The 25,215-nt window shown below is 46.2% G+C and overlaps 1 long non-coding RNA gene across 3 annotated transcripts in view; it reads right to left on the bottom strand.

The window, feature by feature from the left end:
- The window catches only part of LOC138829815 (uncharacterized), a 103,912-nt gene that overhangs the window by 53,781 nt on the left and 24,916 nt on the right, over nt 1-25,215 (bottom strand). Inside the window, exon 3 of one of the 3 annotated variants that reach the window (XR_011372745.1) lies at nt 99-172. The exons of the other annotated variants lie outside the window; for them this stretch is intronic. This is a non-coding gene — a long non-coding RNA (uncharacterized lncRNA). Of the gene's footprint in view, nt 1-98; nt 173-25,215 lie in introns of those variants that run through there. 3 annotated transcript variants of the gene reach the window in all.

Below are 25,215 nucleotides of genomic sequence, written 5' to 3' on the forward strand. Positions count from 1 at the left end.
GGCAATAAGTATAGCACCTATTCTTCAGGTTTCTTGCAAGGCATAAATGCAATGAATTGTGGGCAGGCTCTGTCATGGTGGGGAGACACAAAACATGTACCTGGTGAGTGTGAATTTGCAACAATGGTTCCAACCAATGGTTCTCTGTGTCCCAGAGGTAGGGTGGACATATCTGGCCAGAAAACAAAAACAATAGCAAAAAAGATAACCAATAGAAGCAATGCAATATCATTTTTAATAAAAGCATATCCTATGGCAATGCACTAAAAAAAAACAATCATTGCTTAAAATTCATCTTTAAATGGAAGTCCTAGATTTGATCTGGAGACCCTACCCAGAAGATTCGTGGCAATGTCTGGAAACATTTTTGGTGATACTGCTAGTGAAGAAGGCGGGGGGAGGGGAGCATCTAATGGGCAGAGGGGAAGGAAATTACCAAACCCCCTTCCAGACTGGGAACATCCCCTATGACAACGTATTATCCAACTGGGATTGAGGAGCCCCTCCGTGAACAACAGATCATAATGTTGAGGGACAGGGTTGCACGGGAAGGGTGCAATACCGGTATGGTGGCCTGAATTTGGTTCCTCCCGCCCCCCAAAAAATCAAGGTATGCTTAAGACATGACAACCAAAACTTGTGACTGTAAACGTATTTGGAAATGGGAGTCGCTGGAGGTGTAATTAAGGACGTCCAGGTGAGCTCACACTGGAGTTGAGAGTGGATTTGAATGCAGGGGCTGCTGTCCTGTTAGTGAGAATGAGAAGGTACTGGAGACACTTAAGGCCCCATCCCAGGGTCCCCTGCCAGAAGCTTGGGGAAAAGCATGGACCAATCTGCCTTCACAGCCTCCATAGTAAACGAGCCCGGCCGACTCCCCTGAGCTCCTACTCGTGGGTGTCAGGACTGGGGGAGGACACATTTCCATTGGCTCATCTACCGCATTTCCCGTCATCTCTTATGGCTGTGCTAGGAAGCCATTAACGCATGACCCTCCAGTCATTCCAACCTGAGAACATCCTTTTGCTTCTTTCTCTTGCTCATTTCTTTTTCTAATGTAATTCTTATGAAATGCCTTGGGCCTGTGAGAAAGGTTTGGGGATTAATATAGCAAACACCAGGAACTCTTCACCCGCCTTGGGAAATGAAGTTTACAAACACGAAGAATCAAATCCACACCCCCCCATCTGTTATCTATTTCATTCCCTCTCCCAACAGGCAAATTCTCTCCTAAATTTGGTGCTACTCATTCCCTTAAGAGCTTGCTACATATGTATAGATTCCTAAGTAACATACAGAATCCTTTTGCTCGTTCCTAAGTAGTATATAACACAGATCCTTTAGCAGCTTGTATTTTTCACAACGTTTTTAGAGATATATGCTGACCCCTGTGGTTTTACTGTGCACATAGATTACAGATCTATTGATATGCCTTTCCCCATAGGTAGGTATTATTGGTTTGGTTTTTTCCAAACTGTGTTGTTATTACAAGCAATATATCCATGAGCCTTCATGTCTCAAGGTCTTCAATGCAGAAAAATCTCTCTAGGGTTCTGTGTCTCAAGTGTGGATTGAGAACCAGGTTAAACAAAAATTAAATCATCTTAGTAGGTTTGTGGTCCACACTGCTTTTATTCTGTTAAAAAAAATCAGAAGCTAATATATTCTAGTGTGTCATACAGTTAATTATTGCCTTGTAAAATACTTGTTTCAGTTATAGGTAAGTGTATAAGTGCAATATACACTATATACACTATATATACAATATATATATATACAATATACACTATACACTATATATCTGGCAGTCACAGCCCAAATTTAAAAGAAAGAGCTTAGGAAACAATCCTCCAGGACCTTAGTGTTCAAAGTGTGATTGGAAGACCGGCAATTACGTCCCGCAGGAACTGGCTAGACAGTCAGAGTCTGGAGTCAGACTCCATTCCAGACCTGCTAATCAGAATCTACACTTTAATCAGAACCCCAGATTCTTCATCTGACCATCAAGACTGACAGGAAGTTCTCTACAAATTGCTCAGCATAGAAAGCACCCAGGATTCTTTTGCGTGCTAGGTATCGCAGGCCTGTTATCCAAAGTGGTTGCTGTAGTAAGGACTCCCTTTAAAGTGCTTTCCTGCAGTCTGTAGGAAAATGTCATTTGAGCCAGGGACTAGTGGTTCACACCACTAGCGCTTAAGGAGGCTGAGATTGGAGGATCTGTTTGAAGCCAGCCCGGGTAGAGGACAAAACTGCAAGACCCACATTTCCAATTAGCTAGCAATGAGCTAGAACTTGAGGCATAGCTCACGTGGTAGAGTGTCAGCCTCATACAACAACAAAAAAGCCAAGCAAGTGCTCAAAGCACTGAGTTCAAGCCCAGTATTCATACACATGAACACACCAAAAATTAAAATTAAAAAATGTTATTTGAAATTGTGGTATCTATACACAATGGAATACTATGCAGCCATTAGAAATGACAAAATAATGGCATTTGCAGGGAAATGGATGGAGCTAGAAGGAATCATGTTGAGCGAGGTAAGCCAAGAACGAAGAGACAAACAGTACATGGTCTCCCTGATAAGTGGATGATGAATCCAAAATGTTAGGTGATATGACAAAACTAACAGGACTTAAGAAACAAAGAACTCCCACTCATCTGGTTGAACCACCACTAAATATCCCCATGCTGCTGATCACATATATGGTATATAACATATGAGCACCGTTATATATTACAGACTGTGATAGACAATTTGCTCCAGGAAAGTTAGAATGAACTTGTGACTTTAAATGAGCATCATTATTCCACAATACTGTGAATATCCGGAAATCAAGTAATCACTTAATCACAATCAAAAAAAAAAAAAAAAAAGAACCTTGGGGAAGGGAGGGAGGGAGGGGATGGTAGGGGGAAAACAATGGAGGGGGTAACAATGTTCAAGAGGAAGTGGAAGTGTACTCATTGCCTCACTCATGTAACTGTAACCCTCTGTATAGTATCTTTACAATAAAAAAAAATTTTTAAAAAATGTTATTTGATTAAAGTATTCTATGGCTGCAAATTGGGAGGAGGGGCCATTTCTTAGACCACAGACCCTCTCTGCTGTTTTCCTGTAGTTGTGACCCCCTCCATCTCTCCCAGCTTTTTCTGGACTGGACAAGGTCATTTCTCAAGGAGAAGGAGGCTTCATCCAGAGATAGAAGGGACAAGTGTCATCACATGTTCAAACGCCACATCCCAGAGAATGCGCAGCCCAAGAGGATACAACATTCCCCTTGCTGGCAGCTTCTGGCTTCATCTTGCAGGCTTCCTGAGCGAAACTGACAGTCCTTTCTCCCTGGCTAGGGCAGTCCCGGTCCCAGATGCAAAGTTTAGTTTGATTTTTTCCCCCCACTGGAGTAACCAAGGTGTTTCTCATGCACTGCTCATCCTGGGATCCTGGATTGCTATTTCCTCAGGCCTCCTCTCTCCACTCCGGTCCGCACTTCCTTTCCTTGGGCCCGCCTCAGCACCTGATCCCTGACTCGCTAGCCTGCATCCACATCCTTCTGCCATCATAGGCCTCTGCTCCAGAAGTCCTGCCTATACCCCAGTCTATCACAGGTCTGCTGCTGCGAGGGGACCTCATCCCTACCTCAGATAAACATGACCATCCCATCTGAAAGCTAAGGTCACCCATTCCGTGTCACATCACGGGTCGCAGAGTCGGTGTCATTTCACCGGCATGAAGACTAAATGGGCAAACTTGGTTGGATTTCCTCGTGATTGGAAGAGACCACCTCTTCCCCTCAACATTGCCTGGGAGCAAATCTTATGAGGACCACATATAAACCAGGACCGTGGGTCCTAAAGTTCTTGGGATTCAGGTCACCAGGTTGGGGCTATAAAGTCCTTGGTCTCATCAGGAAGAGAATTCAAACCCAGGAGGAAGAGAGCTCCACACAATGAGCAGATTTGTTCATGGCAAGCAAAGTGAAAAGTATATTCTCAGGGCAGGAGAGTGGGTGGACAAGAATGAGTGGCCCCGAGCTCTGATTGGGGTCTGTGGACACGGTGGGTGGTTGTTCTTGGGAAACAGGGATACGAGTCATTAACTCCTGGAGCCTGGGTTATACATCATTAACTCCTCCCACACAGCAGGCAGGAGAAATTTTTTTGGCTTTGGCTATGGGCAGAGTGTGGCTTTTCATTTTCTACAGGGTTTTAGGGGTCAGCAAACCCCTGCCGTGTCACATGTCCCACTGTGAATGCCAGAAGGCCAGAATATGTGTGTGTGTGTGTGTGTGTGTGTGTGTGTGTGTGTGTGTGTGTGTGTGTGTGTGTGTGTGTGCGCATATGTGTGAATAAGCATCCAAGCTATCATTCTTCACCATCAGGCTTCCTAACTCCTTGCCTAACCCCTACATCACCCATTATTGCCTGAGCAGGGCCTTCGTTTTGATATTTTCTGGCACAACTAAGAAAGCTCCAATAATGAAACCTGCAGAATATATGTCGGGGGCACCAATGCAAGGTCTGGAGTCAATCATAGGGCCCTCTCTCAAGAAATACTGCAGCACCAACGTGTTTGATAATGTGCTCTGGCTATCCGCTGCCACCTAGCCAAAACACTCCCTAACAGTGGCTAGAAATAACAATAGCGCTCATTGATTTCATTCCTAATTTCATTTGTGGGTGACTGGACTCAGGCAGGAAACCTCAGCTTGGGCTCTCTGGTGCTGTCAGAGACATTGGGGCCAGGCTGGGCTCATCACACAGAGACTTGTTTGTCCCTTGTGTCCAGGAATAAAAGCTGGGCTGGAAAGCCTTGGACAACTGAGGATTAGAATAGCAAGGGCTCTTAGGATATCTCTTCTTCTCTAAGTGGTCTCTCTCTCTACATGGTCTTCAGAGTAGTATACTTCTCGACTGGTGGCAGACAACAATTCTTCACCCCATTCCCAAGCACCCTCAACATTTTCTTGATGCTAGAACAACTACCAGCTCAGCTCCAGTTTCTGCTGCCTAAATAAAATTCAAGTTTCTAAATCAAACTTTGACCCTTTTTATTTTTATTTTTTGCAAGTGTAACTTGCAAAAGTGTAACTCTTTCTGGGCATTGGTGGTTCATGCCTATAATCCTCAGAAGACAGATCTGAGGATCACAATCAAAGCCAGACCAGGCAGAAAAGTCCCCATGAGACTCTGATCTCCAATTGACCACTCAAAAACTGGATGTGGTGCTGTAGCTCAAGTGATAGAGCACTAGCCTTGAGCACAGAGAGGCTCAGGGACAGCACCCAAGGCAAAATGCCACATCAATAAACAAAATAAAACAAAAAACGGAGAAAAATCAGGTTCAAAGGTCCTGATATAGCCAGACACTTATGCCTATAATCCTAGCTATTCAGGAGGCTGAGAGATGAGGATCATAATTGGAAGCCAATCTGGGTAGAGAAAACTGCAAGACTCTTGCCTCCAATTAACAAGCAAAAAATTTGGAAATAGAGGGGAATAGCTCAAGTGGTAGAGCACCAGCCTTGAGTGAAAAAGCCAAGCAAGAGCAAAAACTCTGAATTCAAGCCCTTGTAACAGCACGTGTGCACACTCACGCACGCACGCACACAGGTCCAGATACAATGGTGGTACACACCTATCATCCAAGAACTCAGGAGGCTGAGACAGGAGGATCATGGATTGGGCTAGATAGGGAGTTTGAAACTATCTGTTCCAAGTGGACACACACACACACACACACACACACACACACACACACACACACACACACACACACACGTAAGTCAATACTTAGTAGTGGCTTAGTCCTCCACAGCTCTTGGCTCTCCACCTTCTAAATCATCCCAATTTCCATAGGAAATGACCAGTTTGGGCAGCTGGGTCATTTTTTTTAGCTGTTTCCTCCCTATACTACAGGAAATCCATCCCTTGGTGCATCTTTGTATTATCTCTGTCCTATTTAATCTAAAGAGGTAGCATTTCCACTAGGATAATTATCTCTAAAACTTTGCAAGTTTCCTCTTCATCTCATTGGGGTTCACTCCATTGAATATAATCCCAGCGTAATTATCTTCAAGATAAATCTTCCCATACCTTGTGCCTCTTCTTTTTGCTCTAGTGTTTAAAAGAATGGATCTTAACAGACATTCACTTAAGAGCCCAAAGGATCTCTAGCCGGTTCAAGTGGTACCTTCATCTCTCCAAGGCCTCAACGAAGGATCTCCTAATCCAGGCCCAGATTCCATCTTTAGCCTAAGGCCCTTTTGAATTTCAGAAACCTTTGTGTCATCTATAAACCTAGACAGCTCTAGTTCCTTTGTGCTTCTTCTATACTTTTTTTCCTTAAAATTAAAGCTTTTTTTTTTAGTACTCATTTATCTGGATCTTTGATCTTGCCGTGTAAAGCTATAAGCAACAAGTTAGTACATTCAGCATTTTTCATGGGAAATCTCTCAACTAAATCCACCATTTCACGCAATATGGATCCTGTCTTCCACACAACTCCATACAATCGTGGTGATCAGCTTCCACCATTACAGAGCGCCAGTCCTCTCCTCTAGCTTGTAGTAACATTTCCTTGAAGTCCTCACTTAAAAACCTCCTTAGGGGGCTGGGAAGATGGCTCAGTGGTAGAGTGCTTGCCTTGCATGCCTGAGGCCCTGGGTTCGATTCCTCAGCACCACATCAGCAAAAAGAAAAAAGCCGGAGGTGGCGCTGTGGCTCAAGTAGTAGAGTGCTAGCCTTGAGCTGAAGAGCTGAGGGACAGCGCCCAGGCCCAGAGTTCAGACCCCACTACCGGACCCAAAAAAAAAAACAAAACAACAAAAAAAAAAACCTCCTTAGGGCCACTGGGTTCCCAGGAAAGGGGTCTTCAAAACCTGTCTTTCATTAGTTTTGTTTAAGTCCCCAACAGGGAAGGAATTGTGTGCAATTTATTTATAACATTATCTCCTTTGGCTAGACCCACATCTGGCCTGTCAGCTGAGTGAATGTATGAATAATTCATACAGACATCTCATGTTAGATCTGGGACTAGAACCTAAACAAATCCATTGACTGCCCCAAACCCAATCCCTTAACTGCCTGACCATTGTCTACCTCTTGGCTTAGCAGAAGATTGGCTGCTAAAACTGGCGCATTCACTATCATGAGTGATTTTCAATTTGTGGGGAGGTGCTCGGAAGGAAAGGGCAGGTGAATGAATGGGACGAAAGTTCCCAACTGACAGCAGAAGCCGGAGCCCTGCCATCCATCACCAGATCCTCTAGGGCGTGACACCAGACAGGACTTCCTGCTTCATCTGTCATGTCTCTTCACCTCGATCTTCCTTCTGCCAAGAATGCTTTCCTCCTATTTCATTAAAAAGGACAGAAAAACCCAGCCTGAACTGAGTGAATTAAGAAAGCATTTATTGACTTACACAAGAGAAAAGAAAAATCACCATCACAAAAACCAATTTCTGGTGTGGCTAGATATGGAAACTCAATCCACTCTACCAAGATTCCGTCCCTTTCCACATCTTAGGTTTGTGGTCCTTAGCATAGATCTCCCTCCACTCTTGAATAGGCTTTCCCCCGTGTGGTAAGAAATAATACCAGCAACCCACAGTTTGCACTCTACGGGCTCACAGGCAAAAGCAGTTCCTTCTTCCTTACAGTATCCCATGAATTGGCCCTGCTTGGATCTGACCTTCACTTCCCAAGGAATCCCTCCTGCCCCTGCAGCTGGAAGGATGGAGTGCTCTAATTGGTCAGACCTGAGTTATGTTCTCTCCCCTCCTCTATCTGGCTGGGATAATAGGAGGTTTACTCATTCAGAATGCCAAGGACTGGTGGTTCATCCGAAGAAAACAGGGGCTTTACAACTCGGGTGGCGGGACGGGGGTGGGGGGGGTGGCCCGGGAGGTATGAATGTTGGGCAAGTAAAACATTGGTCTCCTTTACAACTTCAATATATTGTAATTTTTAATACCTAATTAAAGGAAGAGCACTGATACCAAATCCAGATAAAGTGTGCTTCTATAACAAGCCCACTACATTTTCTAGCTTTGACTCGGGCAATGAAACTTAGTGATTAGGAGCTTAGGCATATGACCCTGGGTGGTTATTTGACCTTTTTCTCAGTTGCCTCATCTATAACATGAGGCTGATGACTGTATATAATCCATGGACTGTACATACTCCATAGAGGTAAAGAGTTGAGCATAGGTCCTGCCCCGAGTAAACACTGAATAAATCACCATCGTGATCATGTTAACTCTTTATTGCAGATTAAGAAACTGAGACTCAGAGAGACTGAAGCACTTGATACAGAATTGGAAGAGTCAAGACTCTAGAGTGCATGCTGTCTCACTCACATGATCTTCCCGCAGTCCCCAGGAGGTGGATGAGATCAAGTCCCAGATCTACACTTGTTGGAGTCAGGACAATTTTACAGAGAGTCCTAGATCCTGGCTGAGGGATGTGTGGAGGAAGGAAAGAACATGAGCCCCTCCAGACATCCTAGGGATTCTGTTCCAAAGCTAGCCAAGCCACCAATGCCCACAGCTAGCCTATAAGTCAGACCCTTTCCTGCTCAAGCGTGGTTTGTCATTGGTGACTTTGTCTCTCTCATTCTTGGTGTTTTTAACAAACTTTCTGCAAATACCCAGTGTGGTTTTTCTCAGTTGTCCTGCGAAAGCTGAGCTACAACCCTAGTGCCCTGGTTGAAAGTGGTAAGATTCACTGAACACGTCCCCACTGGGTGGGGAGGACAATTCAACTGTTCACCTTCAAGAAAATCCACCCACTATCTAGTAATGGCCAGATAGCAGACATATCCAACACTACACAATACAATGTCTACCACCTGGTAAGTACTCAAAATCTCTAGTGAAATAGAGAATGAATGGCTAAAATCAATGCAATCCCTCAAGGGAAAATAGATGTGTAGTGCTGTAAAAACACAGAGGAGGAACGCCTTGTTCAGTGGAGGAAAATGGAAAAGCCATGTCAAGCAGAAGGAACAGTAGAGGTAGAGAGGTCTTCACATCCAGTTAGCTACCCTTGCGAAGTGGACAGACAGACAGAAGTGCTGCCTACATAGAGCTGAGGACATTGAGCTCCAGAGCTCCAAGGTCTGTCCTGAAATAGATCTCATGTCTTCAGTTCTCCACTCCATCATTGGCTTATATCCAATAAATGGATCACTGCTTAGTGATCTAAGAAACAACCCCATCACTCCAGAACATTCTTTCATCAAAGCAGCAAGCTGGGGTGGTAGGCTCAGAGCTCAAACCCTGCAACCAGACTGGACCATTTCCAATCCTACCCTGTCACTTACTTGATCTGTGGCCTTGTGAAAATTATTATCTCGATGTGAACCCCTGTTTTTATTTTTCTCTAAGTAATGAATAATAATATTATACAGGTCCCTAACTGATCTCTCATGTTTTATTTCTCCTTCACAGGACCTGCTAAGGATATATTTTTTTCCCTTTGTTCTCCATTCTCAGATTGTGTGTTTCAGAAGGTGTTAAATGCATCCCCGGATGCAAACCATGGCCAGGGATTGGGCAGTCAGAGTGTTCTGTGCCTGCTCGGCCCTCAATGATTGGCTCAGAGGGCAACATAACATCCAGTATGGACCACTGGGAAAGAGAAGCTCTCTAACCTCTGTACAGCACCCTATGAATAGCAGCCATCACGGAAGGAGGGTGGACAGAGAGAGATATTGCTGGAGAGTGAAGCCAACTCAGAAGAAAGTAAGGAGGTGAAAAGATGATATAAGTGACACAATTTAAGCTCTTGGATGCCACTGTGACTCGTTTCTCTGGGCTTGCACTTTTATGAGCTGCTAAATCTTTTCTCTCTGAAGCTACCTTGGCTTGGGTTTCTATTATTTGTAACCAAAGGGTTCCTAAAATACCACCTCTAATGACTATCGGGTGCAATACAAGATGGAGTCTGTGAAGCATTCAGCACACAGAGCCTGGCACATATCAAGGGCTCTTATTTGGTCATCCCTGGCCTGACCCATCTCATTGCTCTCAAAATAATGAGCAGAGCAAAGGGCCATGACCCCGAGGGTGGAGCTCTGGAGTAGATCTACTGCATTTTCTACATTCTCATTTTCATTCTCATTCCCTCCCATCCTCTCTCCCTCTAATACCCCTGCAGAAACTCAGATGCCAGATGAGTTGCAGAAGGCAGAGTCAGATGAAAACTGACATAGGAAGGTGGTAGCTGTCCTTTGCAGGCCTACACGCCATTGGCAATGAGAGGTGGGGAGGAAGGATGCAGTTAGAGGCCAAGGGACCCCAAAGCACTTCTCAGCCCCCAGCTGTGGGAGAGTCAGCCCTGACATGAGCACGTTCTCAGGGCTCCCAGGGACTGATGGCCTCGTGCCAACCTCATCCATCTAGCAGGGCTGCTGAGCTGCTTCTGGCTTCCCTGCAGCCTGTGCCCTTTGCTGAATCAGCCCTGGCTTGTTTCCACTCAGCGAAGTCTCAGCACATCGCTGAGAGGGTCAGTAAGAAGCACCACAATGATGGATCTCAACAGTGACAGAACGGCTGATGGATGGCGAAGGCTGGGGACTATGCCTTGCTTGCGTTTCTGAAAGGGACTTAGATCATCTAACTCTGCTCAGTTCTTCTCTGGTTTCCATTCCTTCCCACCCCACCCTTTCTTGCCACCTCATATTCCTCCTGCATCTCCTCCTCTCCCAGATGGCCAGGGGCCCTCTTCACACTTCTATGCACTGCTGTTGCTCATGTGTGAGCTCTGCTGCTGAAACTTTGCCCTGAGAGAGGCCTCAGAACATTGGCCTTGAGACTAGAGCTGCACCCCTCATTTAGAAGCCCAAAAAAAAGTCCCCAGGGATACACACACACACACACACACACACACACACAGCAGAATTCCCCTGCCTAGAAGTGGGATGCATCCTGAAGCATGGTTCACACTCCCATGAGATCAAGCTGTTATAAACATACTCCCCAAGAACCGCTGGAATCGCAATGATAGTTGGGAAAATAAAGAATTATCTCAGCAAGGCAAGTTTTTACTTCTGCAGAAGGGCGGGTCCATCAGCCAGAAATCGGGCAAGGAAGCACACACATACAATGCAGGCTGCCTGCTCCCTATTTATCCCCAACACAGCAGGCCCCACCCACTCTGCTTGGATTGGCTGAGCTCAGGTTCACAATCTGCTCCTGATTGGCCAGTTTGAATAGAGTCAGCTGTATTCACAGAAGGTGACCATTAGAAGACTTTGAAATAAGATCAACAGTACACAAGCAATCTGAACACATACCCATACCATCTGCTATTTCTTAAGCAAGCTGAGGTGTGTCTTCTGAGGCAGGTGTGTCTTATTTCCATGTTTGAACAAACAGATAAGACAAAAACCTTACATGACAGAAATCCTTCCTTATCCTAAAGACAGTTTTTCTTTCACCTTTAGGCTGAAGCAGGAACTTTTAAGCAACCCACTTTGTTAGAAAAGAGGTTTTCTCACTAGGCTAAAGCCAGAACTTCACCAGAAATGAGTATTTGTTTGGCTTCCTCATCTTTATTGGGCTTTTGTTGTTATTGTTGTTCGGTTTTCTTTTCTTTTCTTTCTGTTTTTTTTTTGGGGGGGTGCATTTTTTAGTGGTCCTGGGGCTTGCATTCAGGGCCTGCGTGCTATCCCTGAACCTCTTTGTGTTCAAGGCTAGCATTCTATCACTTGAGCCACAGTGCCACTTCTGGCTTTTTCTAAGTAGTCTATTGGAGATAAGAATCTCACAGACTTTCCTGCCAGGACAGGCTTCAAACCATGATCCTCAGATCTCAGCCTCCTGGGTAGCTAGGATTACAGGTGTGAGCCACCGGCGCCCAATACAAGTCTTTTTTCCTTTTCTTTTCTTTTTTTTTTCCAGCATTTTTAGAGGTTAAGAGTTGCTCATAATGAATGAGACATAAAACTTCCAGTCTGTAATTCCTCAGGTAAAAACCTAAAAGACAGAGACAGGGGGCTGGCTTGGGCTGGGAGCCAAGAACATTAAGATTTGACTGTGTCTCTATTTCTAGAAAATCTTATTTAGTGACACAACAGGAAAATTAAAGGCCTTGAAAATAAATCTGGGGTCAAACTCATAGTCAATCACTTGTAAGCTACATGACCTTAAGCAAGTGACTCCGTTTCTCTGAGTCTTTCTTCTTCTCCAGAGAGAGAGAGAGAGAGAGAGAGAGAGAGAGAGAGAGAGTCCAATGCTTGGGTAGTCCAGCCAGGGTTTGTAAGAGAAGATGCACACAGTGGGCTTTTGTTACATGCCAGCTCCCTTCAGCATATCTTGGTACACTCCTGTGACTCAGTTTCTTTCGCATCTAAACCAGACAGGATAATAAACCCTCCTGGTTTAACAAAACTGAATCCTTCCAGAAGCCCTTTCACATAACAGCCACCAGCCAGAGGCCTCCCCGGGGCGCTGGGAGCTTAACTGGGACATTGCACAGGGAGCACTGGGAGGGCCTTGGAAGGAAAGGGGCGAGCGAAGCCAGAGAGCTATTATTAGACACAGAGAGGGGAGAGCGGGGCGCGCACACGCCTCTCCTATAATCAAACTGACATTGAGGTTTACAGCGCATTGAACACTGCGTTCCAGTCCAACGGGCTAAAAATGGAAACTTGTGAAAACATCAGCCAGGTTAAAAAAGGAACAGGAGTGTGTGCTGAGCAGATGCCCGAGGGCCAGACACCAGAGACAGAGGACACCAGCCAGCAACGCTGCCACCAAGCTGCAGCTACAGTGGGCCTGGGGCAGGTTGGGACACGTGTGTCACCTGCCATGGATTCCCATGTGGGCTTCAGCCCCTCCCTGCAAGCATCAGATTCCAGGAAACAGCCAAACAGGGTGATGATCTGTCCCTGGGCAAACTGTTTCACTGCTTCGGCCTTGATTTTCCTACCTGTAAAGTGGAGACTTTTCAAGGTTTGTTCTGAGGAGGTAACTGATACAAACTGAGCATCTCTTATTCAAAATGCCGGAGACCAGAAGTGTTTCAGATGTTGGGGTTTGTTTGTTTGTTTCAGATTTGGAAATATTTGCACAGACACCGTGAGATGGCTCAGGGATGGGACCCAACTCTACGTGCCAAGTTTCGATAAAGCCTATACGTATAGGAGGAAGGGGATTTCTGTGCACTGCTGTCCATGCGCCTTGTGTTTTGACAGCAATCTGTCATGCTGAGGTCAGGTGTGGGATTTTTCCAAGCCCGTGATGCATCCTGTCAGCATTCAAAAAGTTTCAGGCATTTGCCCAGCAAAGTGGTACATACCTATAATCCCAGCACTCTGGATTCCCTAACTCCTGGCATCTCCTCTTTTCCCCTCCCCTTGGAGCACCCAGACGCTCTCTCTTCTAAAAAAAAGTGTTTAAATGAAGCTGCTTTGAGTGGAGAAGCCAAGGCCACTCGGATCCCTTATTTCTCTCCCTTCATATCCCAAGAACATCAGCTCTCGCAGTTCGTACAAGCCTATCAACAAGTCCCGGATGACTGGTCACCTCAGATGACATGTCAATGGCCTGATCCGCCCTGTCCACATCCCTCCAGAGGGCAAGATGCCAGTCTGGAGCCCAGCGGTGCCTGAACTTATGTTCTTGGAGGGAGCTAGTCCTGATGGCCATGTTCTAAGTGGACACTGGAGTCACCTTGGCCTTTCTAACCCAGAGGCGGCTCAGCCCTCCTAGAAAAAGGACTCCAGGCCAGGCTCTCTGCTCCAGCAGGGGGAAAGGCTGGGAGGCCTGAGTTCTGCTGATGACCCAAAGCATGTCACAGCTGATGAACCTCAAAACCTCTACTGGGGGACATTTTTCATCTTCCCACACAGCCTGATGGAAGCCACAGACCACGGGGAAGTCGTGGATAATCCTGAGCCCCTATCTATAAAATGGGGACCAAGTGCAGGGCGGGGATTCCTTGGTGGTCCTGTCACCTCATGGGGGTGGCAAGGACTTCCCCGTGCCCCAGTTTCTCCATCTGTGATCTATCTCAAAGTTCACTGTGGAATAAGTGAATGAGGTCAACAAAAAGCACAGTGTAGGGAAGGCCTCAGGATGGTGACCAGTCCCCCTGCATCTGACCTAAGTGTGATCTTGGGCAGGACATCCCCAGCCGAGGGCATCACTCCAGGATTCCAGGTGTCCAATCAGCACTTACTAGCTGGGATTCCAACTCAGACCAACCAGCTCAGAATCTAGAAGCTCCCAGGCAATTCTACAGAGCAGCTGAGGTTGCCGACCACTCCTGGAGGGTTTAACAAAACCTCTCTCCTCCAGATTCTCCACTGGCACCGCCCTAAAGGATTGCTGGTTTTCAGAATCCTCCATTTAGACAGCCTTGCTCATGACCCTGCTCTCTGCCCAGTTCTGCTTTCATCCTTCCACCCACATAATGAACCAAGGGGGGCTGCAGGTTGTCTGCCTTAAAGTCTTCATGTGTGTGTATACCAGGGTGTTGTCTGTGTTTAGGCAATGCGTGGCACACCAGCACTCAACCAATATATGCCGTTGAATTACTTGATCACCTGATTGATGATTGATTGATTGAGGAACAGAGGAGCTCTCTGTGGAAACTCTCCTAGTTCTATCTATAGCGTGAAGACAAGGGAAGTTCCCCTTCTGCTTGCTTTTGGCACCTCTCCATCCTTCTGAAATCTGACCTCAAGGCTTACTACTACACAGAATCTGCTACCATGAGTAGGACTAGAGCAGTTCCCAGTTCACCTCTCATGGGCTTTTAGCTTTCCTCCCAGCAGCAAACCTATGTCAACAAATGCAAAAATCAACCTAGTCCACGAAACCTCTCAAGCCAAGAGAAATCAAGTACGGTGCACCTGGCCTCCTGCTCATGGCTCGGACAGTGCTGGGAAGAGAGTCCAGGTGTGTGCCTGGACGATAAAAGGCAACTGCAAAATATACTCGGGGCTGAGAGGAGTATGAGCTGTAAATAAGCCATTCCCTTGGTCCTACATCTCTCTCTCTGGGATTCATTGTCCAAGGCTGAGAATTGGATTTGGGCTGCTGTCTATTGAAAAAGAATTTCAATCCACCTGCCCTCCAGCCTGGCAGAGACCTGGCAGAGTAATGATGGGAGTCAGAGACTGACCCTTGTGGCCATGTCTGTTTGAGATAAGACCACAGCAGGCCATTGTGGTCAAAGCAATGGCCAACAGCTACACTCAAAAACCCTGAATCTCCTGGCTGCAGGTAATGAAGTCACAATGCTTAGTGTAGTTATTTTAGGAGACGTGTTTAGGTGGAAGCCTAAGTATGGAGCAACCATTTGTCTTCTAAAACTGAATCCTGGTGATGAATTAGCTGCAAAGATGCTCCTCAAAGCACTTCTAAAATGATAGCCAAAGACTGGGAACCACCAAAACCTCCACCTGCAGGTGATTTGTCATATAAATCATAATCTAGCATGTCAGAAAGTACAGTCATTAAAAATGATGCTTATAGATATTTATTGGCACGTAATGGCATGTTTCTAATGTACTGGCATGTTTTCTAAAGTATTGTTAAATAAAAAGTGTGTACAAACTACTGTATACAGTTTATAGTTTGCTCTCATTGGAAAGAAGGGAGAAAGGGAAGGATAGAAGAAAGGAGGGAGGGAGGGAAGGAGAAAAGAGAGGGGAAAGGGAAGGGAAAGGGAAGGGAAGAAAAAAAATAAAGAGGAAAAAAGCCATGTGAATAAGACCCATAACATTCAATTGTTCAAGGCCTGGGTGTTGGTCATGCCTGTAATCCTAGATATCTATTCAGGAGGTTGAGATCTGGAGATGGCGGTACAAAGTCAGCCGGCACAGGAACGTCCATGAGCCTCTTATCTCCAGTTAACCCCCCCCCTCCTCCCAGAAGTGGCACTGTGGCTCAAAGTGATAGAACACTAGCCTTTGAGCTGAAGTACTCAGGGACAGTGCCCAAGCACTAAGTTCAAGCCTCACAACTGACAATATATGATGGAAAGTAGTTGGAGGCCTCCTCCATCCCCCAAAGGTAGAAGCTGATCTCAGGGAGATTTCTTCAGAGGCAAACAACTATCAAAAAGAACATCAGAATAAAGAAGGAGACTGGGTAAATTCAGATTCAAGGACTCCTGCTGCCCACTCCAAGATGGGCCACCAAGCAGTTCCTAACTCGGACTTGTTTCCCCAACAGCCAAGGGGCTGTCCTGAGGGATGGATCACTGAGGCTCCTTCCAAGCTTAAAATCCTGACTGAAGAATGACCAGGGGCTCCAGAGGATGCTAGGGGGCCCTGCGCTGCCCATAGCAGGCCCCCTGTGGCCCCTGCTGAGGTCTCCTAACCCTGCTGAATCTCTTAAGGGCAGGGAGTTGTAGACATATTTCGGGTGCCTTCTCTTAACCCCTTACCCTCTCCTTCCTCCCCCAACTTCCATATCCATCATCTGAGAATGAATTCATAGTTTGGAAGGTGAGCCTAGGCAGCCATATTGAATCTAGCAATCCCGAGTCACAGGAGATTGGGCCAAGGTAAGAAACAAGAGCCAAGGAAGCCAACCCCTTTTGAGCAACTACTAAAATATTCTCCCACCCACCCCTCCTCTTGAATGAACAAGAGTATCATCCCAAGAGGGCTGGCAGCTCCATGGGGAGTCGCAGGTACAGAGAGAAGGCTACTCAAGAGAAAGAGAAGGTAGGAACTCAGGGAGGAGAAAACACACGAAAACGGGGCTGCTCAGAGCACACACTAAAACCCAGGATGGTTACAGGTGAGTCATCACCGTTCAACAAATAAGCCAGAGCTTCTCTGAAGTCACAATTCACCTTGGATTTGTGATTCTTTGTTGGGAGGGGTCGGGGGACTGACCTGTGTACTCTAGGAAGTTTAAGATGACAGCAACAGATACTTCTGTTTATCATAACCCAATCTATCTCTGGACATTACCAAATGTCCCTGGAGGGCAGACCCGTGGTATGGGGTAGGTTCTAGCCTCAGTGGATCCTAAGAATTCAGACCACTGGGTTAGCAGTCACCTAAGTAAGGGGTAGGGAGGAGCCTACATATGCTGACCCCAGATATCCACAATGTCAGCTCCCACCTCTGATTTAGAATTAATTTTAATGACGTTGGAAAATATCTATGACATAAGGTTCAGTGGAAAAAAAGATAAAAGAACAACAACAAAAAAATGAACTCGAATCTGAATAATCTCCCTAAGGTAAGAGTCATAGAATAAAGAGATATCCTAAACCATTGACGATAATTTGGTCTGGATGTTAGGGCTTAAGGTAATTGTTGTCCTTGATCTTCTTCTAATTTTTCCCCAACATTTCCAAAAGGAGCATCTGTGAAGTTGTAATCAACTAAATTTTTTTAAAATGATGTTGAACCCACCTACCAAGACATGAGCCAAACACATATGAAATCCGTAGGGTAGCATTGGGATTTGGGGTTGTTTTAATTACAGTTTCGTTCAGTTCCTGGTTTTTCCGAACCCCAAGAGTATCCACATGCAGGTCTCTCCACCCACGGGACAGATCTGTTTACTGCATTTCCTGAGCAGCCGGGCCTGTGCATTCTGCAAATGGAACTGACAGTGTAAATGTTCCAGAAGAAACCGAAAGGGCAGCTGGGAGGTATATTCCTCTCCACCTTCCAAAGAACAGGCCTCCCAGATGGCACCGCATTCTACTCTCTTTCTATACACACCAGTGCATCCATAAAGGACACAGAAGCCCTATCCGTGCCAGGAAAGGAGAGATGGGAGTATCACCTTGCAGAAGTGTTAGGTCTACCTGGAAGAACAACTCCTCCCCCATCTTCTTCTTCATGAAAGACAGCATTAGTCTTATCAGAAATCACCAGCCTGAAACCAGTGATCACCTGACTGTGAGTCAGCAAAGGTCCCCAGGTTCTGAGGTCACTTCCTCATCTGCTGAGGTCACTTCCTGAACTGTCCCAGTCACACCTCCTTTGAACAGTGAGAGGTTCCCCAGGCTCTGAGATCACTTCCGCATCCCCTGTGGCCACACCTCCTGCCTTTATATAATCCCACTTACCCACAAATCCCTTTTTTTTCCTCTTCTCTTCTCCATCCTTGCAGACCCTCTCTTCTCTCCCCCTCTTCTTCTCTTTCCCTTTTCTTTGCTCCCTCTTTTTTCTCCCTCTCTTCCCCTCACACACACACACTGGGACATGCCTCAGTACCCTCCCTCCACACATACTTCCTGTCTATGTGACCTTCAACTGGTGACCTCCCCTTCAGAGACCAATTCCCTAATTTTAACTAAGCGGCTATGACAGTGTCTACCCATAGGACTATGGAAGTATCAAAGGAGACGAGATAAAGTGAAGTGTAACCACTGATTCACAGTGGCTCTCAGTGAGATGCTGCTGTTGCTGCTGGCCATTAAGTGGAGACAGCATCCATTCACAGTGGGTGGTGGATTCTTGTCTCAGAGGGTCCTTCCTGATGGAACAAAGTATCACTGAAAGCTCCAGGCCAGAGGACCAGGTGGACACCAAGTCACATACACAGCAAAGGTGCTTGTCAGTAAGCTGGCAAGGCTGTGCCTTTCGGGCTGGGCACAATGCTTGTCTTTGGGAGTTAACAATTGTGGCCAGGCCTGGTCTGGCCACCTGACTTCCAGAAAGGGCTGAGGATCTAAGATGGGCTTTGTTAAGTCAAAATGCAGGAGGCCATCCTAACAATCACAACTCACAGGCTTAAAAACAAAACTCTAGAAATGTCTTATATTTCAGTTCTGGATATCAGGAGTCTAAAGTGAGTCAGTCATCTGGAATTCAAACCCAGGTATCCACAGAATTCAGTTCTTTCTGGAGGTATTGGGAAGAATCTATTTTCTCACCTGCCCACATTCCTGGTCCACTGGCCTCTTTCTCCATCTTTAAAACCAACAGAAGTTATCTTCAAATATCCCTCCCCTCCTTCCCCCATCCCCCAACCTTGCTTCTTTTCCTTCTTATTCTTTCCCTTCCTTGTTCCCTCTCTCCTGGACCTATCCAAGGACCTTTGAGATTACTTTGACCCATCCAGTTAATCCAAGATCATTTTCCCAGCTCAGAATCAACAACTTTATCTTATCAACAAAGTCCTTTTTATTTTTTAAGGCCAAGTGTGAGAAATTAAGACATGAGCATCTAAGGGGAAGCATTATGGAAGAAGTCCTTCCTTATCATCAAACAGCCACTGCCAGCCATAGCACTGGTAAGTCCCAGCACAAACTCAACTGGTACCATAGATTACTGAGCACTTACCACATACCAAACTCTCCCCCAAAGTGCCCCCAAGCACCGCTAAAGGGGATGAGCAATCTCACCTCTGTCTGCTTTATACATCGATTGCATTTTCTAAACAACATTCTGCACCACACTAAAGTTTCAGAAAAGTTCTGATCCACCAAAGGTTCTCATTCTAAATAAAGATGCGCTAAGGTCAAGAGGAGCCCGTGGCTCACTAGCAAGACAGAGGTCTAAAACAAGGGGCCCCTGACCTAAGCCAGGCCGGCGCTGAGCAGTCACTCCAAGAGTAGCTCCTAGTGGTCAAGGGCATGAACTTCAGGAGCACATACAAGTTCAAGTCCTGCCCAGACATTTGCTGGGCAATGTGCTTCTATACCTGTGACAAGGTAACCTTATGTGAAATCACTGGGAGAAAGAACGCAGAACAACCTGGAACAACCCAGAACAACCACTACTGTTGCTACTGCAGCTGCTGTTGAAGATGAAGAGGATGATGATCGACTATTAATCATTTCTGCACATTTCTCAAGCTACAACACAAGTTCTCTGATAGCCTAAAATCATATGAGCTGTCCCTCATCCCCTCTTGGTACCTGATCCGTTCCTATTATCCCTCGGGTCTCTTTCTGATAAAACTTCCCCCTAGGGAAACCATTCGAGACCACCTAGAAGGCCTTGGGTGTCCTGTTTTACAGCCTCCTGAATTCTCTTTGTTCCCGTAATCCCACTTATAAAGTAATTATTTATGCAATAATTAGTTTGATACCTGACTTTTCCTACAACGCAGACTGCAACCCAAGCTCTCTAAGGACGGCAGTTAATTGGGGTCATGTGACTAATTCTGTATCACAGGCTCATCCATGTGACTCCTGGGCACGGTAACTCTCTAGTTACCAACCTCCCCAAAGGCAATGACAAACAATGTTCCATCAGTCTGGATCCCCTAAATGACTGCATGGAGAGCGCCCTCTGTCAACCCTAGCTGGATGCACAACCTGAGGGAGAAAGAAGATAACTGTTGTGCTAAGTGTCTGGCATGTCAAAGTAATATATTAGTATCACTATACACAGTCAAACCTATCTTGACCAGGAAATCACTATTCTCCCACAGTCCATTATAGTATTGCACACACACAAAACCTCCATAAAACTTTATCAAATGAATGAATGAATGAGAGGATGGATGGATAGATGAGTGAATGGATGAAGGAATGAATGAGTAAATGAATGGATGAATGGATAACTGAATGGATGGATGGATAAGTGAGTGAGTGAATGAATGAGTGGATAGATGGATGGATGGATGGATGAGTGGATGAATGAATGAATGAATGAGCTTCTGAGCCCACAGGAAGATCAGCAAGTCAGAATACATGATTTTCCTAAGTCAGTGGGGACAGATCTTCACTATCAAAAATAAATAAAAATTATTAGGGCACTAGTTAATGCCAAAACTAAAAGCCCAGGGTCCCTGTCACCCAATACAGAAGCTACAAATGCAGGCTCTTTGACCTTGAGGCTGCTGAGCTGTGAGTCACCACTATGTTTGTGGAGGTCACGAAAGCACTCAGGCTGGGGACAATTAGGTACTCAACAAAGTGGTAAAATCCACTACAACCAGAGCCATTAGTCACAGGGCATTATCTAGAAATTGTTTCAATTTATAATATTTATGAATTGATCTGTAGAAACCCATAAACACTGCTCATCAATATAACTAATTGGCTTTATGAGTTTGTTTGGTGGACTGATATATTCAGGCCCCCATCATCACAGTTTAAAAGGAAACAGAACCCTGTGAAGCCAGGCATGCCAGAACTTTGTTGGGCTGAGGGAATGAGTAGACCTGGGATATTTAAGAAGGGGAGGCATTTGAGGATGTGGTTCAACTGGTAGAGACCCTACCTAGCAAGTACAAGATCCTGAGTTCAAACCCCAAGACCCCCCAAAAGAAAAAAACAGAAATGGAAGAAGTTGGCGTTGTGGTGCACTCCTGTAATCCTAGCACACAGTAGGTAGAGGCAAGCGAATCAAGAGTTATACAGCAAGAACTTGCTCCCTCCAAAAAAATGAGGAAGAAGAAGAGGAGGAAGAGACATCACCACAGAAGTGGAAAAGATATAGAGGTGATAGAAGATGGATGTGTGTACTGTTAAGGTATTCAGGGAGCAAGTGGAGCTACATCCCACCAGCAATCACTGGACAAAAGGTACAAAACACATCTTTTCCTTCCTATTCATCCCTTGCAAGTCCTGGGGCTTGAACTCAGGGCCTGGACACTGTCCCTGAGCTTCTTTTGAACAAGGCCATCACTCTACCACTTGAGTCACTTCCAGCCTTTTCTGTTTATCTGGTACTGAGGAATCAAACCCAGGGTTTCATGCATGCTAGGCAAGCACTCTGCCACTAGGCCATATTCCCAGCCCTCATCCCTTGGATTTTAGGTAAAACAATGCCCCCAGGTGGAAAGGCAAAAAAGGAGCTTGGGTCCAGTAGGTGATGTGGTTCCAACAGGGACTTTGAGAATATAGTGCAGGACCATCTCACTGGACATGATAGAAGGGCGTAGGCAGGGAAAGCCTCCACAAGGAATAGAATAGATCCAACCTGGATCATGAATGTGAGTTCATGATCTAGAGAGAAGGTGATTGAAACAAGGAATTCTCCAGACATAAATACGTGTGAATGAGTCCTTCTAATGCTGATGATCTTAGGATCTAAGCTCAGGCGAAAAATGTCAATGGTGGAAAGAGGTTCCCAGTGTGATTTAATTCACGATGATACATGTTCTGCAGAGGGAGAGAAGTGAAGGAGGAAGCAGATTGAGAACTGTAGGCCCCAGATTGGCAGCATTCTGGGCCCAGTGGGACTCAGTAGAAGAGCTGGACATGGAGACCCCTACGATCAGCCATCATCTCAAGACTTACCCCACCACCACCACCCTCAACACTACTGTCAAACTAGACAGGGACTCCATGGGAAGAAAGCCCACATGAGCTACGGATGACTGCCCCACCGCCAGCTCAGCGGAAATGGATTTCTCTGCATCCCGCAGAGATGGTCTGGCTCTCAGCAGTGCAGCTCTTGCTCGAGCCACAGATGGCAAATGGAACACTCATCCCCGCCCCTTGCTCCCTGGCCCAACTGCTTCACATTCCTTGACAATATCGCTGGTGGAGAACGCCGGCACTTGGAGCCAACCCTTGCTAGGCGCAGCAGGCTGGGCAAGGCAGAAGGCAAGCTGGCAAGGAAGGAAGTAGGGGCGATTTTATTTTATGCTGGCCCCAGCAGCCTGGAAGGTACCATGAAGAGTGGGTAGTGCGTCAGCATATGACAGAGCTTTATCGGGGATGGGGTGGCAGTCTGGGGGTGGGAGTGGGGGGGCATGGGAAAATCACAGGCCCACTTGCCAAGTCTCAGGGACACCTGCATCTAATTTAGCATAAGGAAGAGTTTTTTTAACGGAAAAATGTTGCCACTTTCACCAGATGCAGACCCTCACTAAATCTCATTTGACTCTTAAAGTGCTCTTCAAGTTACTTCCCTCCTCGTTCCCCCAGCCCCACCCCAGCAGCTCTCTGACACCCCCATCTCTTTCCTGGAGTGGTCCTGGACCTCCCACATGCCCTGTGCCCACTCCTCAGCCACACTGGCTCATTCTGTGCCAATCTGGTGGTGCCTTACTTCTGCTTAAAACCCAACGGTAGTTCCCCCAAGAGGAGAAGGCTGACCTTTTTCCCCGCCCACTGACACACAGCAGGAAGGAGATGCCCAAGGAGCAGGAAGGGGCTTCACAGGGCTTTGGTCCAGTCAACAGCACATGTGTAGGAAATGTAAGGGTTCTAGGACACCAGCCAGCATCTCCCACCCTCACCTGGATTCTAAGAGAATCTACACCCAAACACAGCCCCTGACTCCCTTGTAGCCTCTGTCGCTCAGCCACACTGGGTGTAAAACATCAGTCTGTGCGTCTTGATCAACCACCTCCCTGAATGCCCCCAGGAAACTCCACCGGAAACAAGGCAATGGGTCCTCTCATCCAGTAAGGAGCTACAGAAAGGAAGTGCTTGGGTCCGGTAGATTCAGAGGCTCTGGAGTCTGAGACTTACAATGAAAACCAAGGTCTTATTGTCTCCCCTCTTTTTCTTTCTCTCTCTACTCTGCCACCTACTGTGTGTGTTCAGAATCTATTCACCAGCTGATTGCTGTCATGACTCTTGATGTGACTGCCAGCAGAACCAGAAAGAATCCTTTCTTATTTCAGTCTAAGAGGACAAGGACACAGGGTTTGGGTCATGTGACTACTTACTCCAGGACCAGTGATCTAGAAAGTGCTTTCTTGATGCAGTTTGCAATGTTGGAAGTATGTTTGGTTCTTATAACTTGGCCTCTAACAGGTAGACCAAAGGATGTTGTTACTTTCAAAGAATCATACTGTCCAAAATGCTAAGGAGCATTAAGAAATCTGACTTCTGATGAATTTTGATTAGGATTGGCAAACTATAGCCCCAAAAGGCAAACAGAGCCCACTGTTGCATTGTTTAACCACAAGGACTAGTTTTGAAATTCCATGACTATGAACATTTGTAACATCCAGGCCTTATAAGTAGATGCACACATGCTGCCTATGGCTGACCGAAACACAATGACTGTAGCATGCTACTGGAATACAGCCACAGACTTTCCTGCCGCCATATCCTCTGTCACCATTTTCATGCTACCATGGCAGAGTGGTTCCTTGTATCTACTTGTGACAGAAGCCATCTGCCTCACCCCTAAAATAGAATTACCCTTAAAGATGAGGGTGGAGAGAATGGGTACACAAAACTCAAGTTCTGTTGAAGTAGGGAGGTCAGGTCTGGCTAGCGCCATATTGGCCACATGGTGGATGGTAGGGTTTAGCATCTTGTCTTTATGCTGGGGGAAGGAAACAACCCCTACCCCAGATGATGGGCATGCCAGATCCCTGGAGGCAGGGGTGGGCACTTGGCTGATAGGTTACTGAACCTGTCAGTCCAGTGCCTGAGACTCGAGTTTCCTGTGGGCCTGCCCCCTGCCCTGACCCTATTGAGGCCCAGACCTGCACAGGCTCCATTATGCCATGCCACATGTGTCTCCATGTTCCTGTCCTGTGTCCTGGCTCCTGGCTCCTCTTCAGTCATCATGGGGTCCCAGTTCAGCTCTCCATTGGAGCTGAACTAGTTTGTTGGTGTTGCTTTTGTTCTTTCTTTCCTCTCTGGCCTGTTTCCTTGCTGTGTTAAGTGTTTGCAGGCTGCAGGTCTTTGTAACAATTGGCTGTCTGCAGCCTGCTGTATAAGAATGACTCCAAGATTCCATCCTTCAAAACATGGCTTCTCTGATAAGTTAGCTTACAACACTGTTAGGAAAAGAAGCGAAAAACAATGAATGCTTAACAAGTCTGTTCCTGCAGGTCATACCATGTCCCATTTCTCTTGCAGGGGCAAAGACTTGTGTGATCAAAACTAGGACTTAAGTCTGCCTGCAATTTTTAAGCTGGTAAGAAATATGAAGCATGCCAGGTGCCAGTGGCTCATGCCTGTGATCCTAGCCACTCAGGAGGCTGAAATCTGAGGATCACAGTTCAAAGCCAGCCCAGGCAAGAAAGTCTGTGAGACTCAACTCCAATAAAACCGGAAAACCGGAGGTGGCGCTGTAGCTCAAGTGGTAGAGCGTTAGCTTTGAGCTGAAGAGCAGAGGGACAGTGCCCAGGCCAAGAGTTCAAGCCCTATGACCACAAAAAAAAAAAAAAAAAAAAAAAAGTATGAAGCACTTTACCTCCCATGAAGATTTTAACTTCCCCACATCCAACTCCTACCATGAAGTACAGAGTCCTGAGCACACAGAATCGGGCCTGGTGTCAACTCCCCAGCCATCTAAAGCAATGTAGGAATTAACCAGAGAGGAAGCAGAGAGGATCATGGGAAGAATGTGACCCCAGA

Source organism: Dipodomys merriami, unplaced genomic scaffold (genome assembly GCF_024711535.1).
Source record: "Dipodomys merriami isolate MVZ:Mamm:240054 unplaced genomic scaffold, mDipMer1.0.p SCAF_177, whole genome shotgun sequence".
NCBI classification, from domain to species: domain Eukaryota; kingdom Metazoa; phylum Chordata; class Mammalia; order Rodentia; family Heteromyidae; genus Dipodomys; species Dipodomys merriami.